The 16,215-nt window shown below is 38.9% G+C and overlaps 1 protein-coding gene across 3 annotated transcripts in view; it reads left to right on the top strand.

Annotated features, from left to right (window-relative positions):
- LOC131683067 (disintegrin and metalloproteinase domain-containing protein 10-like) overlaps nt 1-16,215 on the top strand; it is a 229,601-nt gene that overhangs the window by 102,217 nt on the left and 111,169 nt on the right. The gene's annotated exons all lie outside the window — the stretch shown is intronic.

Below are 16,215 nucleotides of genomic sequence, written 5' to 3'. Positions count from 1 at the left end.
CTTGTACACGCGAAGTCACATGAACGCGAGCACACGTGACAAACACGTTAGCATACGAACGCTTAAGCCCTTGGCGATTAACAACGCACACCTACAGTTTGTCTTCACATCTCGCCCTGAGCAGAAGCAAAAAATCGTCCCGCGCAAGTGAAACAGTCAATTCTACCTAAAAATCAATCGGTGCCTATCACACAAGCAGTCCATATAACAATAGCCTATACCTACTGTGCGATTTAGTGATGAGTGACGGTGCCCAGCAAAAAGCAACCCAGATACGGCCGAACTGTGTTGCTGTTGATTTTTCGAAATGCCCCGTAAGACCAGCCATTCGGGAAGTGGAACAGTTATTAAAAGTGCAGATGAAACTCAATCTGGCTGAAGTGGAAACCCTACAAATGCATCATATCAAACATTGCGTGCTGATTTCGTTCAACAACATTAACCAAGCTGAGTCATTCGTCTCGCGAAACAACATGCAGCACACCGCGGCAATGTTAAATATAGCATTCCCGTATACATCGAGAACGGCGCTGTAGAAGTTCGTGTCCATGATTTGGCTACGCGTACCCCTGACGGCGCGATTAAAAAATGCTTGCAAAAATACGGAGAAGTAGACTCCGTTACACATGAGACTTGGAGGAATTTTTTCCCGGGCATCCCTAACGGTGTTCGTGTGGTGAGAATGCGTGTGACCAAGCCAATTCCCTCATACATAACCGTCACAGCGTTAGGAAGTGACGATGTTCTCATTCATCAAACATCACTAGTCACGTACCCAGGGCAAATTCCTACGTGCCAGTTCTGCACGAAGAAGCTGCACCTCGGAAAACCTTGCGTAGAAACTGTTAAGGAAAACTTAACCAATCCAATTGAAATCAGCCCAGAACCATCTTACGCTAAACCACTAACAGCTACAAAACCAACATCTTCGGATCAAGCACCAACAACCAGCAACAACAACAACGAAACGAATGCCGAAAAATACGAACATACAATGACGACCGATAAGAGTAAGACACAAACTGGAACATCTGACCGCGAGCAGCAGGAAAGTAGTACGGATGAGGACATGGACATGAACGACAACGCAAAAGAAGACAAACGGATCGAACCTCAAATGGCAGTGGACAACACTGGCAATATTTCGCCCCCTAGAAAAAGGATCTCAACACGCAGCAGAAAGCTGCGTCTAAACGAGACAAAAAACTTAACATAGTTGTTTTTTTTATTTATTGTAAAAAACGAACAATCGGCCTCGTTGAGCTACCGCATTTGGGCCTAAATAAATTTAATAATTATAAAAAAAAACGCACACCTACGTTCGCGATCGCGCAAACTTAGTAGCATCCCGGTAATAAGGAGAACGTTTTAGCACTCACGAAGTTTCAAACGCTGTCTCAAAAACGAACCTACAAACGTCCGTTTCCGCGCGCTCATAAATCTGTGACGTCCTAAAACCATTACTCTCTGTCCCAAAAACTTAGGTCCATACATTCAGTGGGATCAATCAAAAAATAAAGCAAATATCCACTAGACAACGCGTTCCATGGCGACGTCACCGGGCACTCTAGTGATATGGAGGATCTCACACTCTTTTAGCATCTTAGCAGTGCACCAAAAAATTCTATAACCGTGTGCGAAAGGCACACGGTTATAGAATGGAATTCATACACGCGATGTTACATACACGTTAGCACACGCGACATACAAACGCACACGCGATCGATCACGTTAACGTACAAATGCTCGAGCTCTTCATATCTGAACCGTACAATGAATACCACATTCAGAATCACGGCCCGCTACAATTGGCCTTATGCGACATTGCCTGTCTCGTCTGCAAATTGTAGTATGTGATTCTGACGGGGAGCCCTTCCGAGAACCTAGCTCTACAGCTCCAGTAGGACAACTCTCAAAAAAAAAATTGCACAATGTTCATCCCAGTGCTGGATTGATGAAATGTGCTGATATTATGACCTTGATTTTCACAAACTTTAACGTTATTAATCCTCTCAAGAGACTTATATAGTAAATAAATTTTCTCCTATAGTGAAAACATTTTTGAAGCAATTGACTGTCCCATCCTTGCAGCGATCGTATCCTTCGATGGCTAATTCATCAGACGAGGTCACGAATCTGATCATGTGTTACAGAAGTATCCTCCCGAAAATGGATTCTTTCCAAATTTTAATAAATTATTTGAAATGGGACGTATTTGCACTTCAGAAATAGTCGCAGGGCATTTTGGTTTACTTAGGAGTAATCACTTCGCTCATTCGGTCCACGGGAGTATCTGAGAAACTTTTTTTCAATGACTAGATCTCTTGAATCGAAAAAAAACGGTCGTCATCCCAAAAGATAAGTAGATGATCCCGCCTTGTGTCTACAAAATTATAGCAACAGGAAGCTGGCATTTCCACTGTTCCTATCCAAATCGTTTCAATCGGGTGCTTTGATTATCCCACACAGTTCCCATGCATTGTTATGCTGATAATGGTAAATGCAATGTGGTGTTGTCTGGAAATTATTTAAATTGTAATATATTTAGACTCCAATGACCACGCTTAATACTTAAAATATATTTGCTCCAATGTACTGCAGTATTTGAGTATCTCATGGTGCAGTCGCAATTGAAGCCGTTGATGTATGATGGAGTAGAGAAGAGCGCGCCTTCTGCTCATGGAATTTTAGTATCAGTAGTTTTATATTTCCAGTTCCGAACGTTTCAATTTTATGTCGTGGTATTTCTAAGTTATAAACCTGCTATGTTGTGTATAGGACTGAAGTCAGGCTTAACGTACTGGAAATAATTATTGTACATCGAAGCTACTGGACAACATTTCAATTACTAAGGTTCCTATTCTAAAACCAGTTTTTCAGTTTCCAAGCATTTTCCTCATATTCTACTACGGTGGATCAGTTAAACGCGTATCCTTATATTCTGTAATTTCTGTTTAGCGGAAGAAAAAAAGAAAGTAACCTGTTGACACTGTGTCGCCATGATAGCACATGGCAGAGTCACAATATGGTAATGCATGATACGGTGGATCAGTTAAACGCGTATCCTTATATTCTGTAATTTCTGTTTAGCGGAAGAAAAAAAGAAAGTAACCTGTTGACACTGTGTCGCCATGATAGCACATGGCAGAGTCACAATATGGTAATGCATGACGACGTAAAAATACCTGATATCACCCACTGGAGGCTTTCTGAAAGTTTCGAATCGTTTCGTGGACGTCATTGGAGACATCGAAGAAGCTTTCGTAGCACATGTACCGTGATATCTAAAGCGATAAAGAAATCGTTTGCCCCATAACAAAAAAATGTATTCTAATAATCAACAGAGGCTGTCTTCCGATTCTTTGCCGAAACGGAAATGATGTGATCACAAAGAACACTTTAGACAACCTTAATTGCCTTCGACACCAGCTTAGCTCTACCATACCGTAACGCGGGTGGCGTCGTGAAACCTTTTTAATAGTAGTTGACAGCAGCTTAAAACCATCTATGTGATTCAAAATTAAATCCCCCATCCAATCTAGCGTAAGCTGAACTCACTGTTTGTCATTCATCCACTTCTGCATACGGTAACATTACTCCCAAAAAATCAATGTATTAAGCTCTAAAAAAATCAATGAAGGTTCTTATCTGCATAATGAACAACAAAAATTAAGTAAAATTGCAAAATATGAAGAAGATTAGTACAATAGTTTCTCGGCAATCGTGGTCACGGAGGCTCTTGTAAATAAATTATTTCGAGATAATCGAATATCAAGTCACCACTGCTCTCGATAGCCTTTGCGCGCTTTGAAACGCTTTAACTATTGATCTCAGGCTACCATCTCATCTTGCACAGGGCAAAAATTTACAACCGATCCGCTACAGATATCAGCTAAATAAGAAAACAACTCTACCTACCGCTTTGAAGTTTATCCTTTGCACATGTAGTATAGTATCCTTATCATGATGGTGGTTAAACATAAGAGTCTTATACAGTTACATCACGTACGTAATGTGGTATTGATAGCGATCAGGACTTTAGTCGACGCAGAACATTTCATTGTGAAGAACAACTTATCGTACAATATATACTACAATAACTTTAAAACCAAAATCCTTGTATATAAGGATCGCTGAATTCTTACACTATTATTATTTACATAATTACCACAAACTAAACTTTGTTTATGCTATTTACGTGGCTGGCGACCATGTGTGTTGATACAAAGATTAGGGGGCTAGTCTCATAAACCAAACGTTGTATGTTAGAGCTCCATATTCAGGAACTCTCGTTATCAGTGGGATCGTGGCACTAGCCCTGCGATTGTGAAGTCTGTTAAAACAGAAGGCATAAATTCCGCAGAGGCCCTTTAGATGACCTCGAAATGTACGTACTTGTATTCTTGAAACGGTCATAAAAGGACTGATGATCAGTGGTGTACAGATTGTACACAAACTGAATACCATGAGACGCCAACATCTCCAATAAATAAGCAAACAAAAACCATAAACACCAATCTGCCAACAGTGACAATATCATGGACTGGCCAATTGTCATGGCTTTTTTCAAAAATACATCTAACAATGCGAGACTCTCATTGTCTACTTTCTCTTCTGTTAATTATTCGGTCGCTGTAACATTTACCCCTCAACTGTTTGCGTAATATGCTAGTAAAAATCGTCGTCTTTCAAGCTGTACTGTAAAATTAGTGTAAAGTGCTATATTAACGCCGTAAAAATCGGAAGAGACAGTAAACAAAGAGAGTCTCTCATTGTTAGATATGAATTTTTGCATAAAAGTTCTAGAATTGTGTTTTTGTTGTTGTAAATATCGCGTACATAGTATTTAAAAATTACGGCCCTTATAAGCCAATGCACATAAATGACTCTGTTTATGGATCCGCTCCATTTTGACCCTTCGTACAGCGATCATCGGCTGATAACGTAATTTTAGCTTCGCTGTTGAAATTATCTGCAGCCATCGAAGTATTCCATGCTCTCATCATCATGACTCTTATAAGCCAACGGATTGAGTTGTATCAAATAAGAAAATTAGTTAACTAAATTAACTTTTTGATGCTTTGATTTTTTCGTGTACAACGTTTACCATTATGAAAGCCGAATCGAAAGCTATAAATTCTACACCCTCTCATCGTCGGCTATCCAATGTTTCCCAATGTGCAGGTATTGCCGGAAAAACTGCTGACCCTTGAGCTTCCAATATATGTTAAATGGAAGAGGTTCTTCAACGCACAGACTAACAGACGATACACATATACACGCGCACTGTTGTAAAAATTAAAAACTGTGATAAAAAAACTGGGTATAAGTGAACATAAATAGATTTGAAATTCTTGCTTTTTACGTGATAAGGTCACGGAACATCTAAAAGCTGTTATGAAGTAGAAATGTGACGAGTTTTACGTCTGGTTGTCTGTGATTTAAGGCTGACGCCCGTTGAAATGATATTGCGAGAAGAGTTCTTCACCCTTTAACAAATCATTCGAGATCAGCAGACGAAAAGCTATGAATGGGAAGTTTTTTGTTGTAGCGATTTTTTGCCTCGTAGCAAAGCGATTTGCTTTGAGGAGTTATTGGGTTCAGGAATGGGTTGAGCAAAACTAATTTGAAGAGAAAATAGGGTACCTATTCCATACACTCCAGGATACGTGCAATGCGGTGCAAGTTTGTTCAATTTTGATTTTCTTATTTCAACTTCAATCTTCTCTCTACGCCGTATAGTCAATTCAAATTGGACACATGTCTGTTGAAACGATAGTAATATTCATTTCATTTTATTTTATTGATTTTATCATCTAACCTTGTGGTTAAAAAATATCCTACCAACACATAAGCTTATCTCGCTATTTCTGGTTTATGCATACGAATTTGATCGTCGGTATAGAAAAAGTATAGAAAATTAAAATAGGTACCCTTAAATTTGAATGGAGCTGCATGTTTACAACTCGGGTTCTATATTTACCTGCGCGGTCGACCCTAAGTGGCAGGGCGGCCAAGATGCTTCTACCAGAATTTCAGGCAGCAACGGCCGCGTTCTCCTTCAGTTTCCATTATATGCTCCAACTGCGGTCCTTGTCTTTTAGCTAGGGAAATAAGCTTGGCTGGTCCTTTGTTGGAACCCTCCAAACGACGATGGTAATATATCTCTGAATCGCTTAATCACCGCAGGCGATCTCGGTAGTCGCAGTAAGTGAGTTCATGGCTTTAAGTAAGTGGGATAAGGTTATTTTAGTAAAAGACTTTTTGTGGCAATACAGATAGTGATATATTCAGTCAATTTCTATATAATAATGTCACTTTTAAACAATAGTTTTCAAAATTTTCATTGCAAAGTATTGAAAATTGCGCGTGACACAAGAAAAATGTTTTGCGGCATGCATCGTCTCCAAAAGTTTACTGGGTATTTCAGCTAATTCTATATGGAAACGCTTGAATGAAATCTCTGTATCATCAAAAGAAAATATTGAAAACGATTTTTTATTACCGTAAACATATTTTCCTCCCCTGTAATGTAATACACAGCAAACTCAAACTCAAATCACTCGTATGTGACTAATACCAGTTGATCCTAAAAATTTCCGAAGGTGTGACTTCTTGATTCGGAAAATAAATAATTAAAAAATCACGTCCCAGTACCATGCGCTGCATCGCGACATTTGCGCAGTGGCATCATCCAGCACGTGCTGCCGATATACGAGTATCTCGCATCATGGCGAACGGTTTGGAACAAAGTAAAAATTATGCGAGACAACGGCAACATAACACGCTAGCTAGCTACAATAGCACCATCAGCAGCAATAGCAACAATAACAACAATGCGCCAATGACATTTATCGGTATAGCGGTAACGATTTCCTTCAGCCAGAGTCACTATCATGGCGAACAGGTTGCTGCTGGAAGTGAACAGAGGTCGTCATTGATCGTCAGTCGACCGGCAACCAGCTGACTAGGCGGGAACCGGTTGTTGGCGCATCTGACAGCATTGACTGTAGGGCAGTATCAGCTTTGTTCTGTTAATTTATTCCTAATTGAGTTGGAGTTGGTCTAGATTTCAGTTGCTTGTCTGTTTTGGACTAGTGCCGGATTCTAATACATTGACACGAAAATTAATCAGAAAGTTGCATGTTTGAAATTAAACATTCCTTCCAAACCATAAATAAGGTTACCTCACAAACGTATCCGTGCGTCAGTTATTGCAACACTATTACGAAACAAGAGCTCTGAAGAAGTAAAACAAAGTACTATATATAGCAAGTTTTTGCAGCGAACAGTTTTCCCTTCCGGCGGATCTGACAACTGAACCGGAGACCGGAGACGAAATGGAAGGCGATTTTTTTTCTCTGGAAAAAACAGTGGAACGGAAATGCTGGAGTCGAACATTTCCAACAAAGCAGACTACCAAATGAGGGATGATTAATGGCATGGCCTCGTGTTTATGCTTTTGCCTTCTATGTTCCTGTCTTTCGTATTACATCCAGAGGTAGAACTGTTGTGTGATTAGTACTAGTGTTAGTACCGAATGATCGAGCAAACTAAAGAAAATAATATCACCTGCGGTAATGTTTAAATCTATGAAGAAATAATTTCGAAATTTGGATTGTCTCCGATTCACCCCATATATTTAGCTATGATTTGAACCCGTTTTGTGAATTAAGGTGCCATTGGCCTTAAGCAGTGTTTTAGTAGAGTGCGCGACGTTTGGCATAAGTGCGTTAGGAATAATGGATGTTAGTCCTAATAGACGATTGGCATAAGTGCGTTAGGCATAATGGATGTTAGTCCTAATGGACAATAGACATATTTCACCAAAATATAAAAGTAACTACAAGACTTTATTGTAGTGATTTCAACTTTACGCTGGGTTTTTCGGGTAACTTCGTGTAACTTTAACGAGAAACTGCAAAATGAAGTAGTTTTTTATATTTTTCCGAGCGTGAGCTGGATACTTTCTTAAGTGAACAGTTTTGGTTCAAGCATATTTTACGCCTACAATCGTATCCAAATATTGAAAAATAAAGAAAAATGATGAACAAACATTAAGTGTAGAAACTATGGAAACTTACAATGTAATCTGATGTAATGGCAGCATCCTCATTAACGATACAGTAGTTCTATTTTTGCAGGCCTCAAGGAAATAATCATTGAACTGAATAATATAGAAGATAATCAATATAGACACATTCCACGCACTTGTATCGCTTACCTCATGAAAATAAATCTGCTAATATAAGTAAAAGTTGTTCTAAAATATGTTGGTATAGGTTTAAGGCTCCCAAAACATAGATATATAGAAATTTTTTAAAAGAATTTTCTGACGCTCGTCAATAAAAACCAGTAATACATTAAAGACTCGGTTTTAATAATTGAATATATTTTCCCGTACCACACCGGTATGTTCGTAATAAAATTAGTTTGGAATAATCTTAAATGCCATTTTATTGTATACATATTGTACAAAGATTTCATCTTTAGACGCAGATTTTTTGAGTGAATGGATTTCCGGATAAAAGGGGGGCAAAAATTGATTATTTTTGCGCCGTCCTCTAACGCATAAATCATGTTTTTTCAATTTTTCACGAAAACAATGCACGATATCTATGAAATATTTTCAGAAGCTATTAGTACTCATCAATACCTTTCTAAGAATGTGCTATTTGTATATAACAAACTTTGAAATCGTTCTTTCATAGGGGTGCACTGAAGTGTTGTCCCCTAACGCTTTCCGTTGCAGTACGGTAAATCCTTCTGCAGAGATACTTTAGGAGCCTACAGAACAGGATATAGACATAAAAGATATAAGCAACCTTTTTCAGAAATAGCACAGCCATGCAGTGGTATGAGTGGCCTAAGGGGTGGAAAGAGAAAGAGGGGGAGAGGGGGGGTTATGCCATTAAGGAGAAGGCCTATCTTATAATATCGCAAAATAATTGAGTTTTTATTACATCTATCAATGGATAAACTATCTAAGGATAAATCAACAATTTCAGAACAGGGTTCAAAGATATGGAATGGAACGCAATATGCCAAACAAGTATGAGAGCGCACGGAAGAATTTGGTCATAGGGAATAACACTCACTTGTCCTCCTTAAATATTCTTTCAAATTGACGGGATAACACTGTTCAACACACGATCGGGGAGCAAAACGAAAAAAAATGGCGAAAGTTTGCGGTCCGAGGAAACCCTTGGTGAAGAAATTTTTGAAAAAAATTGGAACCGGGCTTCACAGTCTAAAACCAAAGTTTGTATGGAAAACTAGGGGTGTTCAAGAGGCAAGATATCAATAAAAATGGTCATCTTAAATTTTCGCATAAAGTCTTACATAAAATGCTTATTACATCGAAAAAGTAATCTATGCAAGTTTTTAGCGCAAGCGGACATCCTTAAGGGGGTGCGGCGTTTGAATATTGTTTTCATAATATAAGAAAAAATCCAAAGGGGGGAGTACATGAAACGTTGAAAATCGAATTTTTTTTTGTCGAAATATGTATAAAAATAGCATGAAACATCAGCATCTAGTCTCAAAACAAACGAAAACCGCTGAAAACAAATTATATTTTTTTTTTGGATCCAAGGACTTTTTTGAAAAAATGAAATTTTTGAAAAAATGATTCGAAAATCGAAAATTTTACTGTAATGCCCTACGATTGAAAAAAATTTCCCGTCGAACTAGGCTTGGTAGCAGCACAAATAAAAAGATGGCAGCGATTTGGGGTTCCAATTAAATCACCGTGAAGGAATTTTTGAAAAAAAGATGGAACTGGACTTTACAGTTTAAAACCAAAGTTTTGTGAATTTTTTGAAAATTTGCATCTTTTAAGTGAAAATGGACATTTTTGATCGAATTTTTCCAACGTATTGGGCTTGGGAGCAGAACAAATAAAAAGATGGCGCAGATTTACGGTTCCAACTAAATCACCGTGGAGAAATTTTTGAAAAAAAAAAATGGAACGGGACTTCACAGTTTATAATTATTGACCCCTTGGAACAAACCACGGTTTGCCTTTTCGAAATTGTTTTTCTTCTACATGAACCAAACATCGTAGTTTAACATAGCTTTTTAATGTTTTTATAGCACGTTAAAGTCAAAATTTTATCGAGGATGCGCATTTCTCAGAATTCGCAAATAAAAGATACAATTTCACGAAATTCTCCAGTTTTTAGATAATTCAATGACAAGCCGGCCAGCTGACCCATAAGACCGCAATTGTGTGCAAATTTTTAACAATTATTTTATACTGAAATATATCTAAATTTTCCAAAAGCTGCGTCTTTCCCTTCTTTTCCAAAAATCGCATAAAATGGCTGCATTTTGATTAATTTCCGCAATCATAACTATTAAGTGTCTTCTTGCAGATCTATGAGTAGAAACGGTTGAACAAACGCCAGAGGTTGAACTGGAAGGACGATATTCTATTTCGAAATCTTTACTTCAACCTTATTACTGGTTTTTCGCGACATTATATACAATATGTAAATATAATAACTGCTTGACTGAGTATAATCGTTTGACTGTCTTACCTTTGCTGAGTTGCGTCAGTGTCACATTTGTTTATTTTTAACGCAACAAGAAAATAAATATTTAACCACCCTAATGACGTTTTTTGATCTGCCCTAATCAACAATCAATTTTATTTTCAAGATTTTATAATGTCAAAAAACAAAGTCAGCGTATTAAAATTGCTTGAAAAAACTTATTTGGTCAACAAAATAAAAAGTTGTTGAGCTACCCTAATAAACAGTTAATTTAATTTAATATATTTTCCGATGTCAATAATGTATTCAACTTACCAAAACTACCTGAAACCACCTTTTTCCAACCATTAGAAAGTGGCGATTGTGGTCTACAATCTCTTCTATACCGGGCCCAAATGTGGTATGCGGTGTGGCCTGTTCTCAATTCATATTAATTTGATTTCTAAATATCATTTGTCAAATACACATGAAGGTGAAACTGGAAATACATCTAGTTTGGCATTTCAAATTTTTGTTTTGAGTTATTTACATGTCTAGAGGTAATATACTTCGCTTTGTTTGAGCTTCAACAAACACTTCGGTCGCGTTAGGGGACAACACTTCATATGCGACCGTTTGGGTTCATTTTGGTGTTGTCCTCTAACGCAGTGTTTGCAACGGTCGTGAAAAAAATTTCATGAAACCACGAAAATCTAAGTATACAGTATTGTTCTGTGACTATCGATGATCAAACTCCTAGTTTGAGATAGAGCAGGTTTTTTGATAAATACAAATGTAGGTTTGAAAATCAATATTTTGCTCTGTTCTCCCCTAACGCGACATTTTCACCTCTCAGGATGAAATGACAACCTGAAAAATATCGAACCCATAACATTAACGTTGTGTTAGGACTTTGAAAGTATTCAATTAGGTGTTTTGAGCGTACATCGTAGGATTTTTCAAACGACAAGCTGTTAACACTTGCATAATGCGTGCAAACGTTGTCCCCTAACGCTGGAATGTGTCTGTAGAAGCAGAAATATTCGTATACACCAATGTTTTTTTACAAAGGGAATACGTACCGTGCAAAAAAGCCGCGGAAATTGCGAAAACGGCACAAAAAGAAACACGTTACGTTAAATGTAAAAGACTTACACTTTTTTAGAAAAAACGATGATTTCGGAGTTTTATCAAAAATATCCTAAGTCGATTTTTGAATAAGTTTTTTGCACACTGGAACTCATCATCATGATTTTCAAAATAGAGTCGGTCAGCAAAAATTGCCGTCTACTCGTTTAATTCATTCCCAAAATACGCACATTGATAGGGTTTTGGAGAATTCCACTTAATCGGAATGGCGACTTCCGGTTAAGTGGAATTCTCCAAAACTCCAAAATTCTTGTTTTCAAAATAGCGTCAAACATTGATATTTGACATCTACTCGTCAAGCCCGTTATCGTTAATAGTTTTTCAAATATAACCATATTTTAGGAGTGCGGGCCAGAAAGAATCAAAATCCGCCTTTTCCAAAAATTTTCCAAGTTCTTTGCATTCAAAAGGACTTGGAATAAAATCAGAAATCGAAATTGTAAAATCAGTGCAAGAAAAACTTGTTCACAAATCGTCTAAGTCTTTTGCCTTCAAAAGGACTATTTTTGCTAATACTGTGTAAAAAATCTGTGTAAAAAACCGTGCGAAAAGAACGTGTAAAAAAAACTTAGTATATCCGTTCATTGATTGATAAACCGCATCGTTCTTTCATTCATGAGCTGTTCTTCAAGGCATATATTTTCTTCATGTACAATTGCACCATGCATGTATGTAAGAACTAAGGTTAATTCGGTAAAAAAAGGCACACTTTTTAAATCGTGCCGATATAGAGAGTGTTTGTATCATTCGATGTCTATATAACAATATCACAATTAAACAATATTTCCTCAAATTTTCATGGCAAAAAACTGCCCTCCCCTAGGTTGATGGGTTTGACGGTATTGCATAAATCATCAAGCATATTTGTGCATCAGTTTTAAAGAACCTCTGACAGATAACTGCTTTAAAATGGTTATTGCATTACGCCTCGATAGTGATGCGTTGAGGAAACCGAGAGGGTTTATGGGCCTTTTTTATGTTTTTTGGTTTTTCATACTCTGTACCAGCCCAAAGTAACGCTCAACCATTAGTCTGTGCACACTGACGTGGCCGACTAGCCGACTGTGTGCCGTGTTTTTAAAAAAGTTCAACAGCTTAATGGCAGTGCTTGTGGACATGGCTCACAGTGGAGGTCATTTTGTGTCGATTTATCGATCGGTTTCGTCACCGTGCACAGGGTAACTAATTAGTTAAAGAATGTAAATGTGGAAGCCTATTAGTGGTTGTCAAAGAGCACAGGCGCATTAAAAAATATAATAGTTCAACCCTATTAGTCTCTCCTAACCCAAACGTACAAACGCTCGTTGCCATCTCGATAACACAAACTGGGTCACAACCACGAACATGCAATTGCAATCATCCATACCCGCGATCTCGCCAACATTAGAACACCCCACTTTATTAGTGATCGTTTTAGCACTTAGACATTTACAAAGGAGGTCTCAAGCGTTAACCTACCTTCGCGCGATTATGAATCGATCACGTCCGGAAGTCTACCCTCGATCGTAGCAGCCCAGACTCGTGCTTTCAGTTAAACCAATAAAAATGGCACTTATATTCACTAGATAACATGTTCCATGGCGACATGACCGGGAATTCAAGTAAAATGGGAGAACTAACTCTCTTCTAACATCTGAACCATACGCTAAAAAATAAGTATCAGATTCACGGTCCGCGCGCGATCATTTAAGAACACGCGAAGTTACATACACGCGACAAAAACGTCAACACACAAACGCTCGAGTCCTTCCCTTCGTCCGCGATCTCGCAAACACCCCGGTGACTAAGTGAACGATTTGGCACTTATAAATTCATAAACGCGGTCTCTGGAGTGAACCTACAAACGCTCGTATTCGTGCGATCATGAATCGCTTACGTCCGGAAGTCCCTACCCCCGGTCCTAGTAGCATGGGTCCTTCAGGTGGACCAAATAATAAATGACACTCATATCCACTAAACAACACGCTCTATGGCGACAAAAAATCGAATTCATACGGGCGATGCGACACACACGCGATAAACACGTTGACATACAAATGCTTGATCCTCCGCAACCTACACCCGCGATCTCACGAACATAATAACATCCCGGTGATAAGGTGAACGTCTCAGCACTTATAAATTTTCATACGCGGTCTCGAGCGTGAACCTACAAACTCCCGCGCTTGCGCGATCATGAACAGGTCACATCCGGAAGTCTATCCCCGGTATTAGGTGTAGATCTATACCTTCATTTGGACCAATTTAAAAAAAAGAAAGCTGTCATCTCCACTAGACAGCACGTTACACGCTGCCATGAGCGGGAACAGGGATATGGGACTCACTCCAGAATCTGAACCGTACACTGAAAACAAAATACCAGAATGACTGTCCACGTGACCATCATAAAACATACGCGAATATGTCAATGGCCACACGATTATGAAATCGAATGTATACCAGGCATGCACAAGAACGGTGCTGCTCCGTGTCCTATTCTTGTGCACTGGCTCATAATTTGTCAGGGCTAAATTAATTGAGTCAGTGCTTGTGCAGGTTTCCGATGAGCTAGAGTTAGCAAGTAGCACGAGCACCGATGAGCGAGAGCTCTCGCTAGCACGGTGATAGCTAGCACGCTGCAGATATACCTCAGCTATAGCAAAGTAGAAAAAAACGCGTTAGTGTGAGTAATGATGCCTGCATCGTTTTTTCAGCAACCTGTCGCACATTTACCAACGCTTATTTCTTGCTTTGTCCTATTCTTTCGTTCCATAGCTTACACTACTGCACCGTTCTAGCTCATCGGACAAGCTTACCGTGCCAGCTCATTGAGTTAACTCGTACTACTTCACTGAGCTAGCTCACCGAGCTTGCTCGTGCCAGCTTACCGAGCTAGCTCATGGTGCTAGCTCATCGTGCTAACTCGTTGCGCTAGCTCTTCGAATCCTACAGCTCGAGCACGAAGGTTACCTAGCACGAGCAGTGTCAGTGCTTATTGCTTTTGTTTCGTTCAAAGCGGCCGCTCAGCTCGTGTTAGGCTCTCGTGCTGTGCTTCATGCATCTCTGATGTATACCCGCGATGTCGCATACACACGAGCACATGAGACAAAAACGTTAACGTATGGACGCTTAAGCCCTTCGCGTTCATCAACGAACACCTACGCCCGCGATCGCGTAAACTCGATAGCACCCCGGTAATAAGGTGAACGTTTTAGTACTAACGAAATTACAAACGCGGTTTCAAACGCGAACTCACATCCGTGTTCGCGGGATCATGAATCGGTCACGTCCGGCAAACTACAACCTCCGTCTTAGCAACTTATTTCCGTATATTCAGCAGTACCAATCAGAAAGTAACACTCATATCCACTAGACAACACGTTCCATGGCGACATGACCGGAAAATCTAGTGATATGGACGAACTCGCTTACTTCTAGCATCTGAACCTTGCACCGAAAATTCAGTATCAGATTCACGGTCCCCGCGCGATCATCCAAGAACACACGTGAATATGTGAAAAGACACACGGTCATAACATAGAATTTATACACGCGAAGTTACATATACGTTAGCACATGCGATATACAAACGAACACACGATTGAACACGTTAACGTATAAACGCTCGAGCCGTTCGCGATAATACATGCGATTGTGAACCATACAATGGATATTACATTCAGAATCACGGCCCGCTGCGACAGTGTTTTAGTGGGTGACATTGTCTATCTCGTTTACAATTGTAGTGTGTGATTCTGACGGGGAGTCCTTCCGAGAATCTAGGTCTACAGCTCCAGTAGGACAACTCTCGAAGAAAAACTTAGTAAAAATTTTAAACTGCGTTAATCATTTCTTTAATGCTGTCTTGCCAAGAAATGCATAAGGAGAATTGCATGTAAGTCGTATTGTTGCGAGCGTTATCGACGTTCACTGCGAATGAAGATCGTTTGTATTATGATGATTCCTTTGTAATTGTAGGCAGTCTAGTGTTACATCACATTAATCAAACATCGTATCAGACTCATCCGATAATCCATCAATGAACTGTTCTCATGAATAAATACAGTTGGTTGAACATTTGACTGCATTCATGCTGACAACCGAACTTCAATATAATTCAGAAGCTAATGTTTATTCTTCTCTTTTCTTTACAGGTAAGAATTGATTGTTTCCTGAAACTGGGAAAATTTCGTTCGAGCTTCTTCGGCATCCTGATAAGATGCTTTTGTACGGACCAGATAAGTAGACCACATAAACAATAGGAGGAACAGTGCCAATTCGGACCTTAGAAAGGGTTTATGAGCTACGGAACTGAAACATGCCAATCGATTTGCGAATACTTATTTTTTCCTGAAAAGCTGATCGATTACGCATATTTATTTTCTAATTCTCATCATTTACAGTATAGCGTGTAAAGCGTTCTGCACAAAAGTATATCAACAGCCCTAATAACTCCAACCTTGGTCCAATCCGGACCTCGCAGTTCTTGTATGTATTTTAGCAATAGAAGTCAATTCGAAGTCATTCCTATTTCTTTTTCTTTAATTTCGAATTGTAAAAAGAAAAGTTCTCTTTGTTATGTAAAACTTCATAGTACATATAAAATAAAAAT

Source organism: Topomyia yanbarensis, chromosome 2 (assembly GCF_030247195.1).
Source record: "Topomyia yanbarensis strain Yona2022 chromosome 2, ASM3024719v1, whole genome shotgun sequence".
Lineage (NCBI taxonomy): Eukaryota > Metazoa > Arthropoda > Insecta > Diptera > Culicidae > Topomyia > Topomyia yanbarensis.
The sequence above is the reverse complement of the archived record's forward strand: the minus strand, read 5'-3'. Positions and strand labels throughout refer to the sequence as shown.